Genomic DNA, 14490 nt, shown 5'->3' with positions numbered 1-14490 from the left:
CAGTAGAAACGAGGGTCCCGTCCGGATGTACCTTCTAGAAAAAGAAAAGGGGGAGCCACCTCTTTCTTGCATCTCTTCCTTAGAAGGAAAAGGAAGCTTTGCCAGGGGCCCAAGAACGGATTCTCCTTCGTGTTTCATCGTCTAGGACGGCTCACCTGCCCGTTATCAGTCCAACTTTTGACAAGGAGAGAGGGTTGGCTGTAACTGGGATAGACTAATAATTTGGGATGGCTGTCAGAGTCAGCCGTCAAATCCACTGTCATGTGGTAAATGGATGTCTTACGTGCCGCTCCGCTCACGTCGGCCCTGTGGGGTGGATACTACACATGTTTTACCAAGAAAACCGAGGCTCGGTTTGAATTTTACTGTCTCTTCCGGTTACAGATACTTTTGTACACACTGTTGTATACAGAGTTATACACAGAGATGTAAATGTAGGCGGGCGGGCTCTTAAGGACAAGAGAACTGGGTTGAAATCTATTGTTTTCTACCAAAAGAAAGCCTTTTTTAAAAAAAAAAATTTTTTTTTTTTTTTAAATTTTTTTTTTTTTTCAACGTTTTTTTATTTTATTTTTGGGACAGAGAGAGACAGAGCATGAACGGGGGAGGGGCAGAGAGAGAAGGAGACACAGAATCGGAAAGAGGCTCCAGGCTCCGAGCTGTCAGCCCAGAGCCTGACGCGGGGCTTGAACTCACGGACCGCGAGATCGTGACCTGACTGAAGTCGGACGCTTAACCGACTGTGCCACCCAGGCGCCCCAAAAAAAAAAAAATTTTTAATGTTTGTTTATTTTTTAGAGAGAGAGAGACAGAGACAGAGCGTGAGCAGGGGAGGGGCAGAGAGAGAGGGAGACACGGAATCCAAAGCAGGCTCCAGGCTTCGAGCTGTCGGCACAGAGCCCGACATGGGGGGCTCGAACCCACAAACTGTGAGATCGTGACCTGAGCCGAATCAGATGCTCAACCAACTGAGCCACCCAGGTGCCCCTATTTTATTTTTTAGAGAGAGACAGAGTATGAGCAGGGGAGGGTCAGAGAGAGAGGGAGACACGGAATCCGAAGCAGGCTCCAGGCTCCGAGCTGTCAGCACAGAGCCCGACGCGGGGCTCGGACCCACAAACTGTGAGATCGCGACGTGAGCCGAATCAGACACTCAACCAAATGAGCCACCCAGGTGGCCCTAAAAGAAGGCCTTTTGACGCTAGGCAGTGCTATCAACAGCCATGACTCTGGGAAGCCGGCCTTACAGCTTCCTAGAGGACACGAGAGGTCCCACCTTTCGGTCTGTGGTCATGCTCTCGCTCCTCAGGGGCCGTCAGAAGGCCAGCAGACCCCGAGCCGTGGGAGCCTGCCTCAGTGGCGGCTCACAGGCCCGCTCTCCCAGATGGACGCACTGACACTCGAGGAAAGGAATCGCTGATGCAAAGCGCCAGAAGTCTGAATTTTCTGGGCGTATCAGTCAAGGCCTGATCAGGAGACATGTACCATAGCAGTTCTCTTAACGGCGAGAGTTTAACATAGATGACCGTTAACAAGATAGAAAGCTGTGGACTAGGGTGGCCGAAAGGGTGGACAGAAAACCCTGCGGTATCGTGGAAGCTGTACAGGGAGCAAAAAGAATCCATAAGAAGCCGGGAGGGGCAGCTGGCTGGCTCAACCGGCGGTGGAGCACGCAACTCTTGATCTCAGGGTCGTGAGTTCGAGCCCCACGTTGGGTGCAAAGATTACTTAAAAATAAAAATCTTAAAAAAAAAAAAAATTAGAAGCCTGGAGGTGGGCGCTGTGGAAAAGGAAACTCAGCCTTCTGAGGAAAAGGTATTTCTCTGCTGGAGCTGGTTTCGGGAAGGCACCCGGTGAGGCAGACCCTGCACGTGCTGGGAAACTGCCCGTGGGGTCCAGCTGCTGCAGGGATGGGGCAGCGTGTGACCCAGGCAGGTGGGAAGCAGGGGGAAGGTACGCGTCCCTTTTCGTCCTCGGCCTCTGGCCTTGCCACGTCCTTCCAGTGCTCCAGCCGGCTCCACAGAAGGTGCCGGCAAGGTGGAAATGTGGCCTGCAGGGTGCCAGCCACAGCATAGCAGGTGGGGGGCATCAAGGGGGGCCTGGAGCTGAGAGGTCGTGGCTTAATAAGGAGCACAGGACGGGCGCCCGAGTGGCTCAGCCGGTTAAGCGTTCAACTCTAGATTTTGGCTCAGGTCACGATCTCACAGTTCATGGCTTTGAGCCCTGCATCAGGCTCTGTGCTGATGGCTCAGAGCCTGGAGCCTGCTTCGGATTCTGTGTCTCCCTCTCTCTCTGCCCCTCCCCAGCTCGCACTCTCTCAAAAATAAATAAACATTAAAAAAAAAAAACTCAGCAGCTATAAGGTGATTATCGAAAAGAGCAGGTGCTTTAGAAAGAGATTTTCCACGGCGCTCCTGTAAATAGAAAGGTGTGCTGAGGGATTTAAATTATGGCCTGCGATTCTGATCTCTCCATTAGGATATGCAATTATTTTAGGAACACAGCCACGACACCAGGCAAGTGTTTATGCTTATATTGCAAGCCTACTGCTCCGTCTGACCCTTAATCGCATCTCAAAGTCAGGTGCGCGTCTTACACAGAGTGGGCTGAACAAGTGTCTGCTGAACAACCTCTTAGATTGGTGCGAAAGGCCACGAGAAGGAAAGAGAAGCATTGAAACACGAAATCAAACTGTGATCGCTAGTCTCCAGCACTTGTTAAGCAAAACACTGAAATTCCTGGAGGGCCCCGTGTGATGAACAATGTCAAGTGTGTGTCGTAAGTGAAGAGTGTCAGAAGCGGGCACAGAATAAACGTTCCAAGCCCGAGGAGCGGCCAGACCCGGGGACCAGGCTCGGGACTTTAAGTGCCCTGTGATGCCAATCTCCGCCTCTTGAATGCACGTTTTTGGGCACGCCTCTGAGCTGTTTCAGGTTTTAATGTATTCTCCGCCATGAAGCTATTCAGAATTATTCAATTATTCTCCCCTAAGTCATCCAAGTTTTCTCTCTGTTCTCACCAAAAACAGTTCCTTGGTAACAGGCAGAGGATTATTGCTTCGGGTGTGTGTGTGTGTGTGTGTGTGTGTGTGTGTGTGTGTGTGTGTGTGTGTTTTCCAAACCAGAGAAATGTCAGGCATGTTCTTTTCAGAGTGATTTAAACAGCTCTAGCGTTACAACTACACAGAAAGAACAAAGATGCTAAAGTATCAATCATCCTGCCCCGTCGTCCCCTGGGAGTAGCTGCAAACAGGCAACGGGATGCTGCCTGCTGGCTTCGGGGCTCCAGCTCCGCCTGGGTAGCTTACAAACACTCCCTCTTCCCGAACACATGGAGCAAAATCGGGCAAGAATCTGCCTCGGTGTGAACCCCGACTGGCCAATCAAAACCAGAAAAGTTCCAAGTTCAGGGACTAAGCCCCGAAGTGAACCGAGCGTGGTGAAAAGGAAATTGTGCGTGCTGCAGAAATTTATACCCTGAGAGCAGCCGTATCACAGGTGTGCGGGATCACCTGGAGGGACGGGACTTTCAGGAGGGCGAGTTCAAACGTTTCTTCAAGCGGCACGCCTGTCATCACGGGGTCCTCGAGACCCAACGGCGCTCCACGGGGTCTGGGCGCGCCGCGGGAGGAGGACTCACGGGGCTTAACCTGGGGCACTCACTGGGCTAAGCTCTGCGTCTGCATGATCCTATTTGGGGTAATCCTCACAGCCCATAAGGTAGGTGTTATCACCCCACCGTCTACATATGGGGAAGGAGCCTTGGAAAGATTAAGGAAATTGCTCTCGGTCACGCGGCTAGAGGACGGGGCCAGGGAGGGGGTGGGGGTGGGGGGTCGGCTCCAATTCCAAAGCCTTTGTTCTTAAACACCATACTACTCAGTACGCTTCCCCCGTTTCATAGAAAAGGGTAAAAAAAAAAAAAAAACACCTGGGAAAATTAGAAGAAATATTAAAATGTGAACAGGTACAGGTTGGGCAGGACGGTCTTGGAAAATACGTCGTGGGGCGCCGACTTCTAGAGTGGACGAAATTCATTAATTGCCTTCGGAGATAGATTAAGGAGGGTTTCCAAGACGAAAGGCATTTTGGCTGCTGGGAAGGACCAACATTTTGAATGGTTCAACAACACAACGAAGAAATAAGCAGTGGGTTGGGGGGGGTGTGCGTGGGGGGGGGGGGGGGGACGTCGGCTACGTCTTCCAATTCTGCGTAAAACACGAAAAACTCAAGGAGTATATTACAGATTCCCAGCCGGTTTCATCCTAAAAGGAAGAGTGATAGTCAATTCCCACGCTTGTTTCCAACAACAAAGGGACACAGACCTGTGTCCAAAATGCCCTTGTCCCTCCTCCCTCAGCCCGACAGGCTGAACCGGGACCGTGGTGGTGGCCCAGCGGCTCCAGAAGAACCAACAGGATCTCAGTTCCACAAAACATCACCAACCACCTACGGAGCACAAGAGGTCGAGAGGACGCTCACAACAGTCACTAGCGTGTGAGAGAGTGTGCCCTTTATACGTTTTATCGCTTTTCATCCTCGCAAAAGCCCTGTCGGGTGGGTGCTTTGTCGTCCTACTCTATGTTTTTTTCAACTTTATTCATTTATTTTGAGAGAGAGAGACAGAGCACAAGTGGAGGAGGGGCAGAGAGAGAGGGAGAAAGAGAATCCCAAGCAAGCTCTGTACTGCCAGCGCAGAGCCCGACACGGGGCTCGAACTCACGAAACCGTGAGGTCATGACCTGAGCCGCAATCGAGAGTCGGCCGCTTAACGGACTGAGCCACCCAGGCGCCCCTGTCGTCCTACTTTAAAAGCGAGATGGCTGTGCCGTACAGAGGAGTTAAGGAATCTGCCGGAGTCTCGGGCTTCGTCACTAAGGCCACCCTGCAGGCGTTGTGGGGCGACACCTGCCCTTCCCCTTTGGCAATACTGTAGAGAAAGACGTTCCCCCGCCTCCTCCAGGGGGAAGGGGCAGAGCCAACACCCATCCACTCCCTCCCGCGCTGACAACACAGTAACTGGAGGAAATCGGTGACAATGATCCTTCTCTCCTCCTTGAGAAGGAGGAAGTGTGCTCTGTTCATCCTGGGGGGAGGGTTTCCTGGAGAAGGGCTCACTCAGGAAGGGGAAGATGAAACGTGGAAGAGGAGGCGTCCCAAACCACGACTTCCACGTGTTCCTACTTCCCGGAAATGCAGGACCTCCCTCTCCCCCGAGAAGGGGGGAAAGCCGTGGTGCTCCCCCCACTCCACAGAGCCGCTCATGGGACGGGAAGCCTCCAGGAACAGACGCCAGGCTGCAGAGTCTGGGGCCACCTGCTTGGACCCTCCCTGTCGTTCCCGTCTTGTCCAAGGGCCCTTATCCAACACGGCAGTGACTGTCCCTCGCTATTTTAACAAACGTTAACTGAGAACGGATCTTGAGTGGACGTTAGTTACAGGAAGACACTTCTCCATGGAAAGGAACTGGGTGGGTCAGTCAGCTGAGGATCTGACTTCGGCTCAGGTCATGATCTCGTGGTTCGTGAGTTCAAGCCCGGAGTCGGGCTCTGCGCTGACAGCTTGGAGCCTGGAGCCTGCTTCGGATTCTCTGTCTCCTTCTCGCTCTGCCCTTCCCCTGCTCGCACTCTGTCTCTCTCTCGAAAATAAAATAAACATAAAAAAACAGTTTTGAAGGTAAAAAAAAAAAAAGCAGAAAAGCTAATCCTTAAGGAAAACCATCCTATTTCCAACTGAGCTGAGAGAGTTGGGTTCTGTAAATGGTTTCTTGTGGGGAAGTTCACGGGTCTCCAGATAAAAATCTGCCCATTTAATCTTTCCCTCAATTACTTGGATAATAGTAAGAATTACCAATGAAGTGTGAACTTCTTCAAAGGATAAAACCATAAAGTCTCGTTTTCTTTTTTTATTTTAATTTATTTTAATTTTTTTTTTAACGTTTATTTATTTTTGAGACAGAGAGAGACCGAGCATAAATGGGGGAGGGGCAGAGAGAGAGGGAGACACAGAATCGGAAGCAGGCTCCAGGCTCTGAGCTGTCAGCACAGAGCCCGACGCGGGGCTCGAACTCATGGACCGTGAGATCATGACCTGAGCCGAAGTCGGACGCTCAACCGACCGAGCCACCCAGGCGCCCCTCGTTTTCTTTTTTTAAAGTAAAAGGGGTGTGATGTGAAGATACAGTGTGCAGGTCGCTGGTGCTATAAAATAGAGCAAATAATCATTTCTGTCGGGCCTGGGGTTTTTATTCTCATTTCCCAGAGTCCTGAAAAGAACCCTTTCTACCTGCTGACAGGTTCCAGTTGTTTTTGAACACGCTCTCACAGGATAACAGTTTTGAAACATAGAAAGCCCTAAAACATACAACTCCCATAATAACACACATTTAAGTATAAAAGGTAAAGGTGAAAACACAATGTTGCATGTTTTTATCCTGGCTACTAAGAAAGCTGTGGTTAGAAATCAGGTGGGATATTCTGGTTCCATTTCAAGGGTTTACAAACATCTTTCGAAACAGTTAGATATGGGTCAAGCTTGCGCTCCATGAACGCACGTCCCATGGGACCTGTCGATTTCTGACTCTAGACACCCAACACATTTCAAATGCTTAAAACGGGCCCGATGTGTGGTGGACCCGAAGCAGATGCACCACCTGGTTCCCCCGTCAAGGAAGGACTTTTTGCCCCAGCTCCTTGGGGTGCTGTGAGCAGCTGGCCTTCAGCCATCAGCCTCCTGAGGGATTGTCGCCAGGGCACACAGCCGTCTCGCACAAGGATGTGTTCTTCCCAGGGTGTTCTACGTCCGTGGGGGTGCTCGAGATGGGGGTACAAAGGCTCGGCCCTGTGAATCCAACATGGCTACTGACAGGTGATTTGGGCTCCAGAGCCTCCCAATGGCATTGGGTGAGGTTGTCTTCAAGCTCAGCTTCTCTCTCTGCCCATCCTGCTTACGTGGCCTCCCTCTCCCAGGAAGCTGGTCCCAGAGGTACTCCCTAGTCAACACCCTACACACCAAACTCCCTCCTGAGAACCTGGCTTGAGCCCACCCCGAGCCAGTGCTCTCCACCCATCCTGCATCTAGGGCAACGTGCTGCATGTGGACACTGATGGAGAGGACGTGGGCAGAGCGATGGTGGCCAGGCTCCGACTGGGCTGGCTCCTGCTTCTGGCACTGCTCCTACCCATGCAGATTTATTCAAACCAAACAACTGTTTAACACTTTCCAGCACCTCCTTCCAGAATACCTCGTCTGCCCTAAGTCCAGCTAATGCCACCACCATGGCAACTGGCGGTGCTCTGCGAGTCAAAAGCCAGTCTCTTCGCGATCTCATTCTCCCTTCTACATCTCTACTGTTAAGAGACTCAGGCCAAGAAGCATCTGTCCTGCCCCATCTTCTAGGCCCAATCCAAACGCCCCGTCTTCTAGACCCAATCCAAACACCCTCTAGACATCCAGCGTGACAAGGGAAAAACAGGTCTTCGCTGAATCTGCTAATTCGACGTGATATTTTCTTGACACAGAAAATGTTGTCCCAGATTTGATTGGCTTGAAGAACGTGTGAAACATTTGACCAGATGATGTCTGTTAACTTTACCGGCGTTTCATATACAAGAAAACGAGACAACATCCAAGATCAATTAAGAGATGATTTCTTTAAACGTAGCTTAAGACGTGTGGACACGTAAAATTCTACCTTGAACGTGAGAAAGGATTTTAGATCCTACCCACATCTGAAGGATGGGATATGAACTGGTTCAGCTTTCATTTGGTTCATTAAATCTTTAAGGCCATAAAACAGACAATACAAAAAGCTTCCATGATTCTATATACATGTACATTAGAAGGAATTTCCAATGGAAATCCTCAATGCGCTGTTTAATGACATAGGTACTCTGGATAAATTTTTCCACTGTTCAGCTATCGCTGTTTCTTGGGAACTGAACACTTTCCTCTGAGGCTTTGGATTTGACCTTGCATTTTATTTTTTTGTATAGTAACTGACATGTGTCAGGGGAATGATGGATTGGCATCTACCCTCAACTGACGCCTAATGGGTAAATCTTGCTTATGTATACTTTATCACCTATTCCAAATCAAAACGAGTGCCAGATTATTTAACTAAACTGATGACAGAGAGTAGAAGTACGCTGACCTCAACTAATTTCAAAATGCTTTTTGTTTCTACGTATGTTGAACACTTTTTACAATCTTTAAATATTTATTTATTTGGAGGGAGAGAGAAAAAGCATGCACATATGTGGGAGGGGAGGGGCAGAGAGAGAGAGGGAGAGAGAGAATCCCAAGCAGGCTCTCCAATGTCAACGCAGAGCCTGATGGCGGACTCGATCTCACGAACCGTGAGATCGTGACCTGAGCCGAAATGGAGAGTCAGACGCTTAACTGGCTGAGCACCGAGGTGCCCCATTTTTTACAATTTAAAAAATGATCCGTTTTGAAGGCAAAATTGACAAATCTTCCAATTAAAAAGGCAAAATATGTGCGGGAACCAAAATCATAAATCAAGTAGTTGAAATGTGAAGACTGAAAGCTTACTAATGTTGAAGGCAGAAAAACTCTTATACTCTTTCTGTAAACACTTTTTTTTTTTTTTAAACTCTGAATCAGAATAGCCATATTTGGAACACTCTCTGTTCTCAGTCAATATATTTAGATAGTTAGGACCTGGTCCTGAGCCTAATCTGGGCTTGACTCTGGAAAGCAAATCTTTCACAGCTGCCTCGATGCATGGAAAGGTTTTTGAAAACAGACAGGACTTTTGTTTGCATGGTCATGCGCCAGTGCTCAGGTATTCCGATATCTAACATGGCCACGGCGGTCTTGATAACCAAAGTCTTTTTTTCTCCATCTTTAGAAAAAATACGGCATCGGAACAACAGATCACAAGCTACTGTGTGTGTGAACGAACATTCCTTTTTGTGTCATGCCTGAACGCAGCCCATCCATTTTGGATTGTCTATTGTGTTTGCGTATTTATGCTTTGATTCATAGAAATGTCTCATGTTATGGAATTGATTTCCCTGGCACATGGGCTGTAAATGAAAAGAAACGGTAGAAAGAGCAAAACAATGAATAAAAATAGAAATAAATTAAACTCCCTCCTGAGTCTTCTCCCAAGAGAATCCAACATGTGACTCAATGCCTTTATGGATAAGAAAAGGACATGTGAGGGCGCATGGGTGGCTCAGCTGGTTAAGCATCTGGCTCCTAATCTCAGCTCAGGTCATGATCTCATGGTTCATGAGTTTGAGCCACATCAGGCTCCATGCTAACAGTGCAGAGCCTGCTTGGAATTCTCTCTCTCTCTCTTTCTCTCTCTCTGTCGCTCCTCCTCTTCCCTCTCTTTCTAAGTAAATAAATAAACTTAAAAAAAAAAAAAAGAGAGAAGACACTTGACTTTCAAGGTAAGAGTCACAAGTTAAGCAAGGATGCGGAAACAAAATTTCCCTTCCCCTCTTGGCAATCTTCCCCGTCTGTGCGACCCACGTGGTGTTAGTTATTCCAACCAGATAAAGGAGCGAACAGGACTCTCAGTGAGGAAGTTGAGGAACCTGGCCAGCCCACAGTGCCCTTTGAGAAGGAGAATAGTATTGTCACCTGGTACTTTCACGTACTGTGAACTCCTAGACTATGAAATATACTCCATTCCAAATGTAAGCGTAAGCCCACACCTGCCCGTCTCTTCCCCGCCCCCCCCCCCCCAGACACACACATGCACTGTCTTTTCCTCTTCCTTCGCAGGGGAAGGCCCTGCAGTAGGAGGCCTGACTACAGCAGTAGGAGTCAGGCTATACATACACAAGTACACAGAAAGATGAAAAAACGATACAATCATCTCATTATTTTACGCCCCAAACCACTACTTAAAGCCTGATCTCTTCACGAGCCCACCCAAAACACATCTCCCATAAGACACAATGACTTACTTCTTCCTAGGTCTTCTGCCCATTTCTGGCAAAAGCATGTATAAGAGAAAGTATTATTTTTGAAAACAAAGCAAAACAAAAATGGCTACTCTTATACCCTTTGACTGAAAACAGTAAGTGAATACTCATCTCACCTCCACCCCCAGTGACTGGCCAGGCTTGGAAGGCGTGAAATGGCACAAATCCAACATGAGTTAGGAGTGAATCCTAAGGGTCCCTTCTATATACAGAGCCTCAAATTTTCTTCCCCGAATGACTCCAAGGGACGCAGAGGCACAATGGGATCTCCTGAAGTTCACTTATTCGAAAGTACAGACACTCAGGAGGTACATATACTCAATGTATTCAAGGGATGGTTATAAACATACTCTAAACAACGAGCTGTTAGTTCTTTAGTACTAACCTGTGTTTATGGATTTCAAACCAACCAAACTGGCTGGCAGAATTATTTCACGTGTGTACCGATCCGGTTCCTACACTACCACTTAAAATGGTTAAAACGGTTTTAAGTAATACTAGAAATCAAATGAAAAGTCTCTAAAGATTTCTCTCTCTTGGCAGGACTGGCCAGATGGAAAGAGAGCATCGTGTCTCACCCCAAAATGAATGGTCAAGACCCGGCACCTTCCTGCTCAAGCTCCTTTAAGGACTGTAAGTCGGCTAAAACCAGCACTCGGCCCTCCCATTCCTTTCTTACGTTGTCTTTCCCTGCCTGAACACCTGCTTCTGATCAGACCACTTCCTTCCTACTGCTGTGGGTCTTGTTACCAAAGTTCTTCATCTTTTTCACCTCCCCATATCCTCAACAACCTCCACTTAGGAACGCACATTCTCTGAGGGCCCTAAAGAGACGCCGAACTCAGCTCGAGACCCTCGGGGATGGAACTGGACGTGTAATATCCCAGAAAACATGGGGAAGGGCTCACGTTTGTCTTCAGTCTTGCGCTTTCTGTCTGTGCCCCTATTTTCAGAAGAGCACACCCTACTTCTCTCATTCTTCCACAAATCCTCCGATCACAGACAGACGCACTAGGACGGATAAATCATACTCGGGGGCGGCCTCTTTGCGAAAAAGAGTCGACACAGCAAGGCGTAAGCGCTTTTCTTAGAAAAGCCTACTTTGGGGCGCCTGGGTGGCGCAGTCGGTTAAGCGTCCGACTTCAGCCAGGTCACGATCTCGCGGTCCGTGAGTTCGAGCCCCGCGTCAGGCTCTGGGTTGATGGCTCGGAGCCTGGAGCCTGTTTCCGATTCTGTGTCTCCCTCTCTCTCTGACCTTCCCCCGTTCATGCTCTGTCTCTCTCTGTCCCAAAAATAAATAAAAAACGTTGAAAAAAAATTAAAAAAAAAGAAAAGCCTACTTTACAAAGTTGGCTCTTGGCTCGCGTTTGGAAAGCTGGATTTTCAGAGGGTTCCCACCATTAACTGATAACGAGTGCTCATCTCTGTTCCTAAACTGTATAAATAATACGGTTTGTGCTGAACACCTGCTTTCCTTCCGGGAGTCTGAAACTGTGGAACGAGCCAAGTAGAGAGGGCCTTCGTGACCAATACCCTCCAAAAACGCGGGGCCCTGAGTCTCTAGCGAGCTTCCTGGTTGGCAACACTTGGAGATGCCGTCACAACTCACTGTTGGGCTGTTCACGCAAATGCTGTGTGAGTTCACTGGAAGGGGCCGGTTAAAAGCTCACGCCTGTTGTCCCTGGACTTCGCCCCGTGCACCTTTTTTCCCTGACCGTCCTTTGTGTTTTTTCACTGTGATAAATCGTAACTGTGGGCATAACCGGAGTCAATTCTCGTTATTCGTGGTAGTTTTATAAAGTCATCATGAACGCTCACTTAGCAGATACTGAACCACTGTTCCTAAAGGACACGTCTGTGTGCATGTTGCGTGGACATTAGACAAGTACCCCGGCCCCCACGCTTTTTCGAAAGTTCGCATTATGCCCCTCCGCCTTTACGAAAGGCCTACACGAGTACTCGTTTTCGCTAACCAAAAGAAATCCAAAGAAGATTTTTCCCTTTTACAAAAAAAAAAAAAGCAAAAATTGCATTGAGCGTTTGTTTTGCAGCGAGCCATTACAGAGGCGGCCCGCACCGGATGTAGCGCAAGTGACCTCCCCAGGCTCCTTCCCCAGGAAACAATTACACTCAGCATCCCAGCATTACACCGCCACACTCAGGAACCGTGCTCTGTGAACATCTGTGTTTTATCTGGATTCGCTCTGTGCATCCGTTAGCAAGATGTGTCCTAAGGTATCAGAAAAGCCTAAAGATTGTTATTTTTTGGGTCTGGGAAGGCTCAAAATTGTTTTCAGGTAAATTAATGATAACTGTTTCTTTGCTCTATGCCATTTCGGCTTATGGAAGATATCACAGGAATGCTCTAATTTTGGATAGTGAAGGGTACATGTGTGTGTAAGAGAGAGAGAGAGAGAGAGAGAGAGAGATCTCACACAGATTGTATCTTAAATCCTAAAAACAACTCATCCTGGTAGATTCTATTTCTTTAGTTTTCAAAAGAAAAACGAAGTTCACAAGTGTTCTGTGACTTGCCTGAGGCCACCCTCCCAACAGGGCTCAGAGTGGGGGTTCCAATCCCGTCCACCTGGCCCCAGAGCTGGGGTCTCCATGCTCTGGTTATCTCTGCGTAAGAGGGAAAATGAAAAGGCAGAGCATCGCCTGCTTTGACCTTGGCTGAGAAGGTAGCCATTGGATGCCTCAAAGTTCTCAACTCTTCACCCACGTCTGTGAGGACCTGCGAAAGCACCGTGAGCACGGATTTGGGGGTTATAAACAAATTTTAGTGAGCAGGCACGTATATGCTGAGTCCTGTGAGTCCTTCCAGCACATCAGTGAAACCACAGTGGTCCTGGGGACCCCCGACGCAGCCTCCAAGGAGCGCCCCAGGTTCCCCCTTCCTGCAAAAGCGCCAAGGAGCAGTAACAGTGTTATCACTGGGCTCAAGTGGTTGGACGGGGAGCTTCTAGCTTGACCTCTTTCCATCTGCGATTGCTTTGGCCTTTCCTCTCTTTGATCTCTCACTTTGGCTTGCTTTCCTGTCATCCGTTCTCCAGTTCAGCTGCTACGGTTGGCCTCACAGCCTCCCTCTTGGAAGTCAAGGAGGAGCTGTGGTAAAGCCTGGGGAGAGGAAGCCTGATGAATCACCCAGGCCAGCTACCCTAGGGCCTGAGGATAAATGCCCTTTCCCTTGACAACTGTTTCCACAGCTCTTCCTTTGGAAAATTCTTGCCACTCTCTCTCATTAGACGGCCTCTCAGACTGGCTTCGTGGCCAGGGTAGAGGCCAAGGGGTGGACCTGGAAGGAAGGGATAAAGGAGGCCCTAGACCAGATGGGCAAATAAAAGCTTGGGACCCAAAACGCATCCAACCCAGTTCATCATCAGAGTTAAAGCTAGTTGATAAACACCACTCATGCGTGTGTCTGGGTATCTTTTTTGCAGAGTCAGCAAATTCAAAGAATCTGGGTTTCCCCGCGTGACCAAAGATTTCATCGACCACGCCTATGCAATGCAGCCTCGATAAGAACTCCCCAGCGATGAGGTTTGGGGAGCTTCTTGGCTGGTGAACACTCTGATGTGCTAGGAGGGTGATGTGCCCGGAGAAGGTATGAAAGCTCTGTGGGCACCCCCACCCCAAGACCTTGCCCTGTGGGCCTCTTCCGTTTGGCCTTCCCGAGTTGCACCCTTTATAAAAAACTGGGACCGTAAGTATAGCCTTTTCCTGAGTTCTGTGAGTGCTTCTAGCAAACTACTGGATCCCAGAGGGGTGTCGTGGGAACCCTGTGTTTGCAGCCAGTGGGGCATAAAGACCTCAGGATACTCAGGACTTGAAGCTGGTATCCAAGGTGAGGGCAGTCACGAGACTGAGCCCCTAAACCTGCAGACTCTGACATTATCTCCAGGTAAATAGTGTCATAACTGAATTAAATTATCGGACACCCAGTTGGTATCAATTATTGTTGGAACAACACACGTGCTCTCACTAGGTCACTCACTCTTTCTCTCTCTCCCTCTGTCCTCCTGTTCCAGACCCCATGACTATAAACTAGCCCCTCCCTAGAGATGAGTAACAAACGCCCCGATAAAGAACTGATCTTACTTCCACGGAGTATTTAATGCCCTAAGTGCATGGAAAAGAATCACCTTGTCTAATTGTCTTTTCTTTTGGAATATTCATCTATAAACACAGCAGGGAGAACTTGGGGGTGTCACTCAAATCACAGAAGCCCTAGAAAATGGCTTTCACAGACCGCATTAAAAACTTGTTTAATTGAAGCTTCCGGAACACTAGTTGTTTCAGCAAGACGATTTCTACACATAGTGTGACCTCGTACACGATATAAAAGAGAGACTCTGAGCTCAAGACACTAGAGTAAACATACATGCTGCCCCCTTTCTTCCCAAGAGCACAATGAAAGGCCAGTAAAAATATTTTTTGAAAGAATAAATCCATGGTGGCACTGAAAACACAGAGCGCTATCAGTGAATGAGTCATTTTAAAGGCTTTCTCCTAAAAAGAAGATAGTT

The 14490-nt window shown here is 48.5% G+C and overlaps 1 protein-coding gene and 1 long non-coding RNA gene across 3 annotated transcripts in view; one reads left to right on the top strand and one right to left on the bottom strand.

Annotated features, from left to right (window-relative positions):
- Nucleotides 1-14490, bottom strand: part of STX8 (syntaxin 8) — a 254100-nt gene that overhangs the window by 160090 nt on the left and 79520 nt on the right. The gene's annotated exons all lie outside the window — the stretch shown is intronic.
- Nucleotides 3614-13501, top strand: LOC128774206 (uncharacterized). The gene is made up of 3 exons (XR_008418680.1): nucleotides 3614-3719; nucleotides 10505-10594; nucleotides 13405-13501. It is a non-coding gene; the product is annotated as an uncharacterized LOC128774206 (long non-coding RNA).

This window comes from Panthera pardus, unplaced genomic scaffold (assembly GCF_024362965.1).
Source record: "Panthera pardus isolate Hobbes unplaced genomic scaffold, ASM2436296v1 HiC_scaffold_3, whole genome shotgun sequence".
NCBI classification, from domain to species: domain Eukaryota; kingdom Metazoa; phylum Chordata; class Mammalia; order Carnivora; family Felidae; genus Panthera; species Panthera pardus.
The sequence above is the reverse complement of the archived record's forward strand: the minus strand, read 5'-3'. Positions and strand labels throughout refer to the sequence as shown.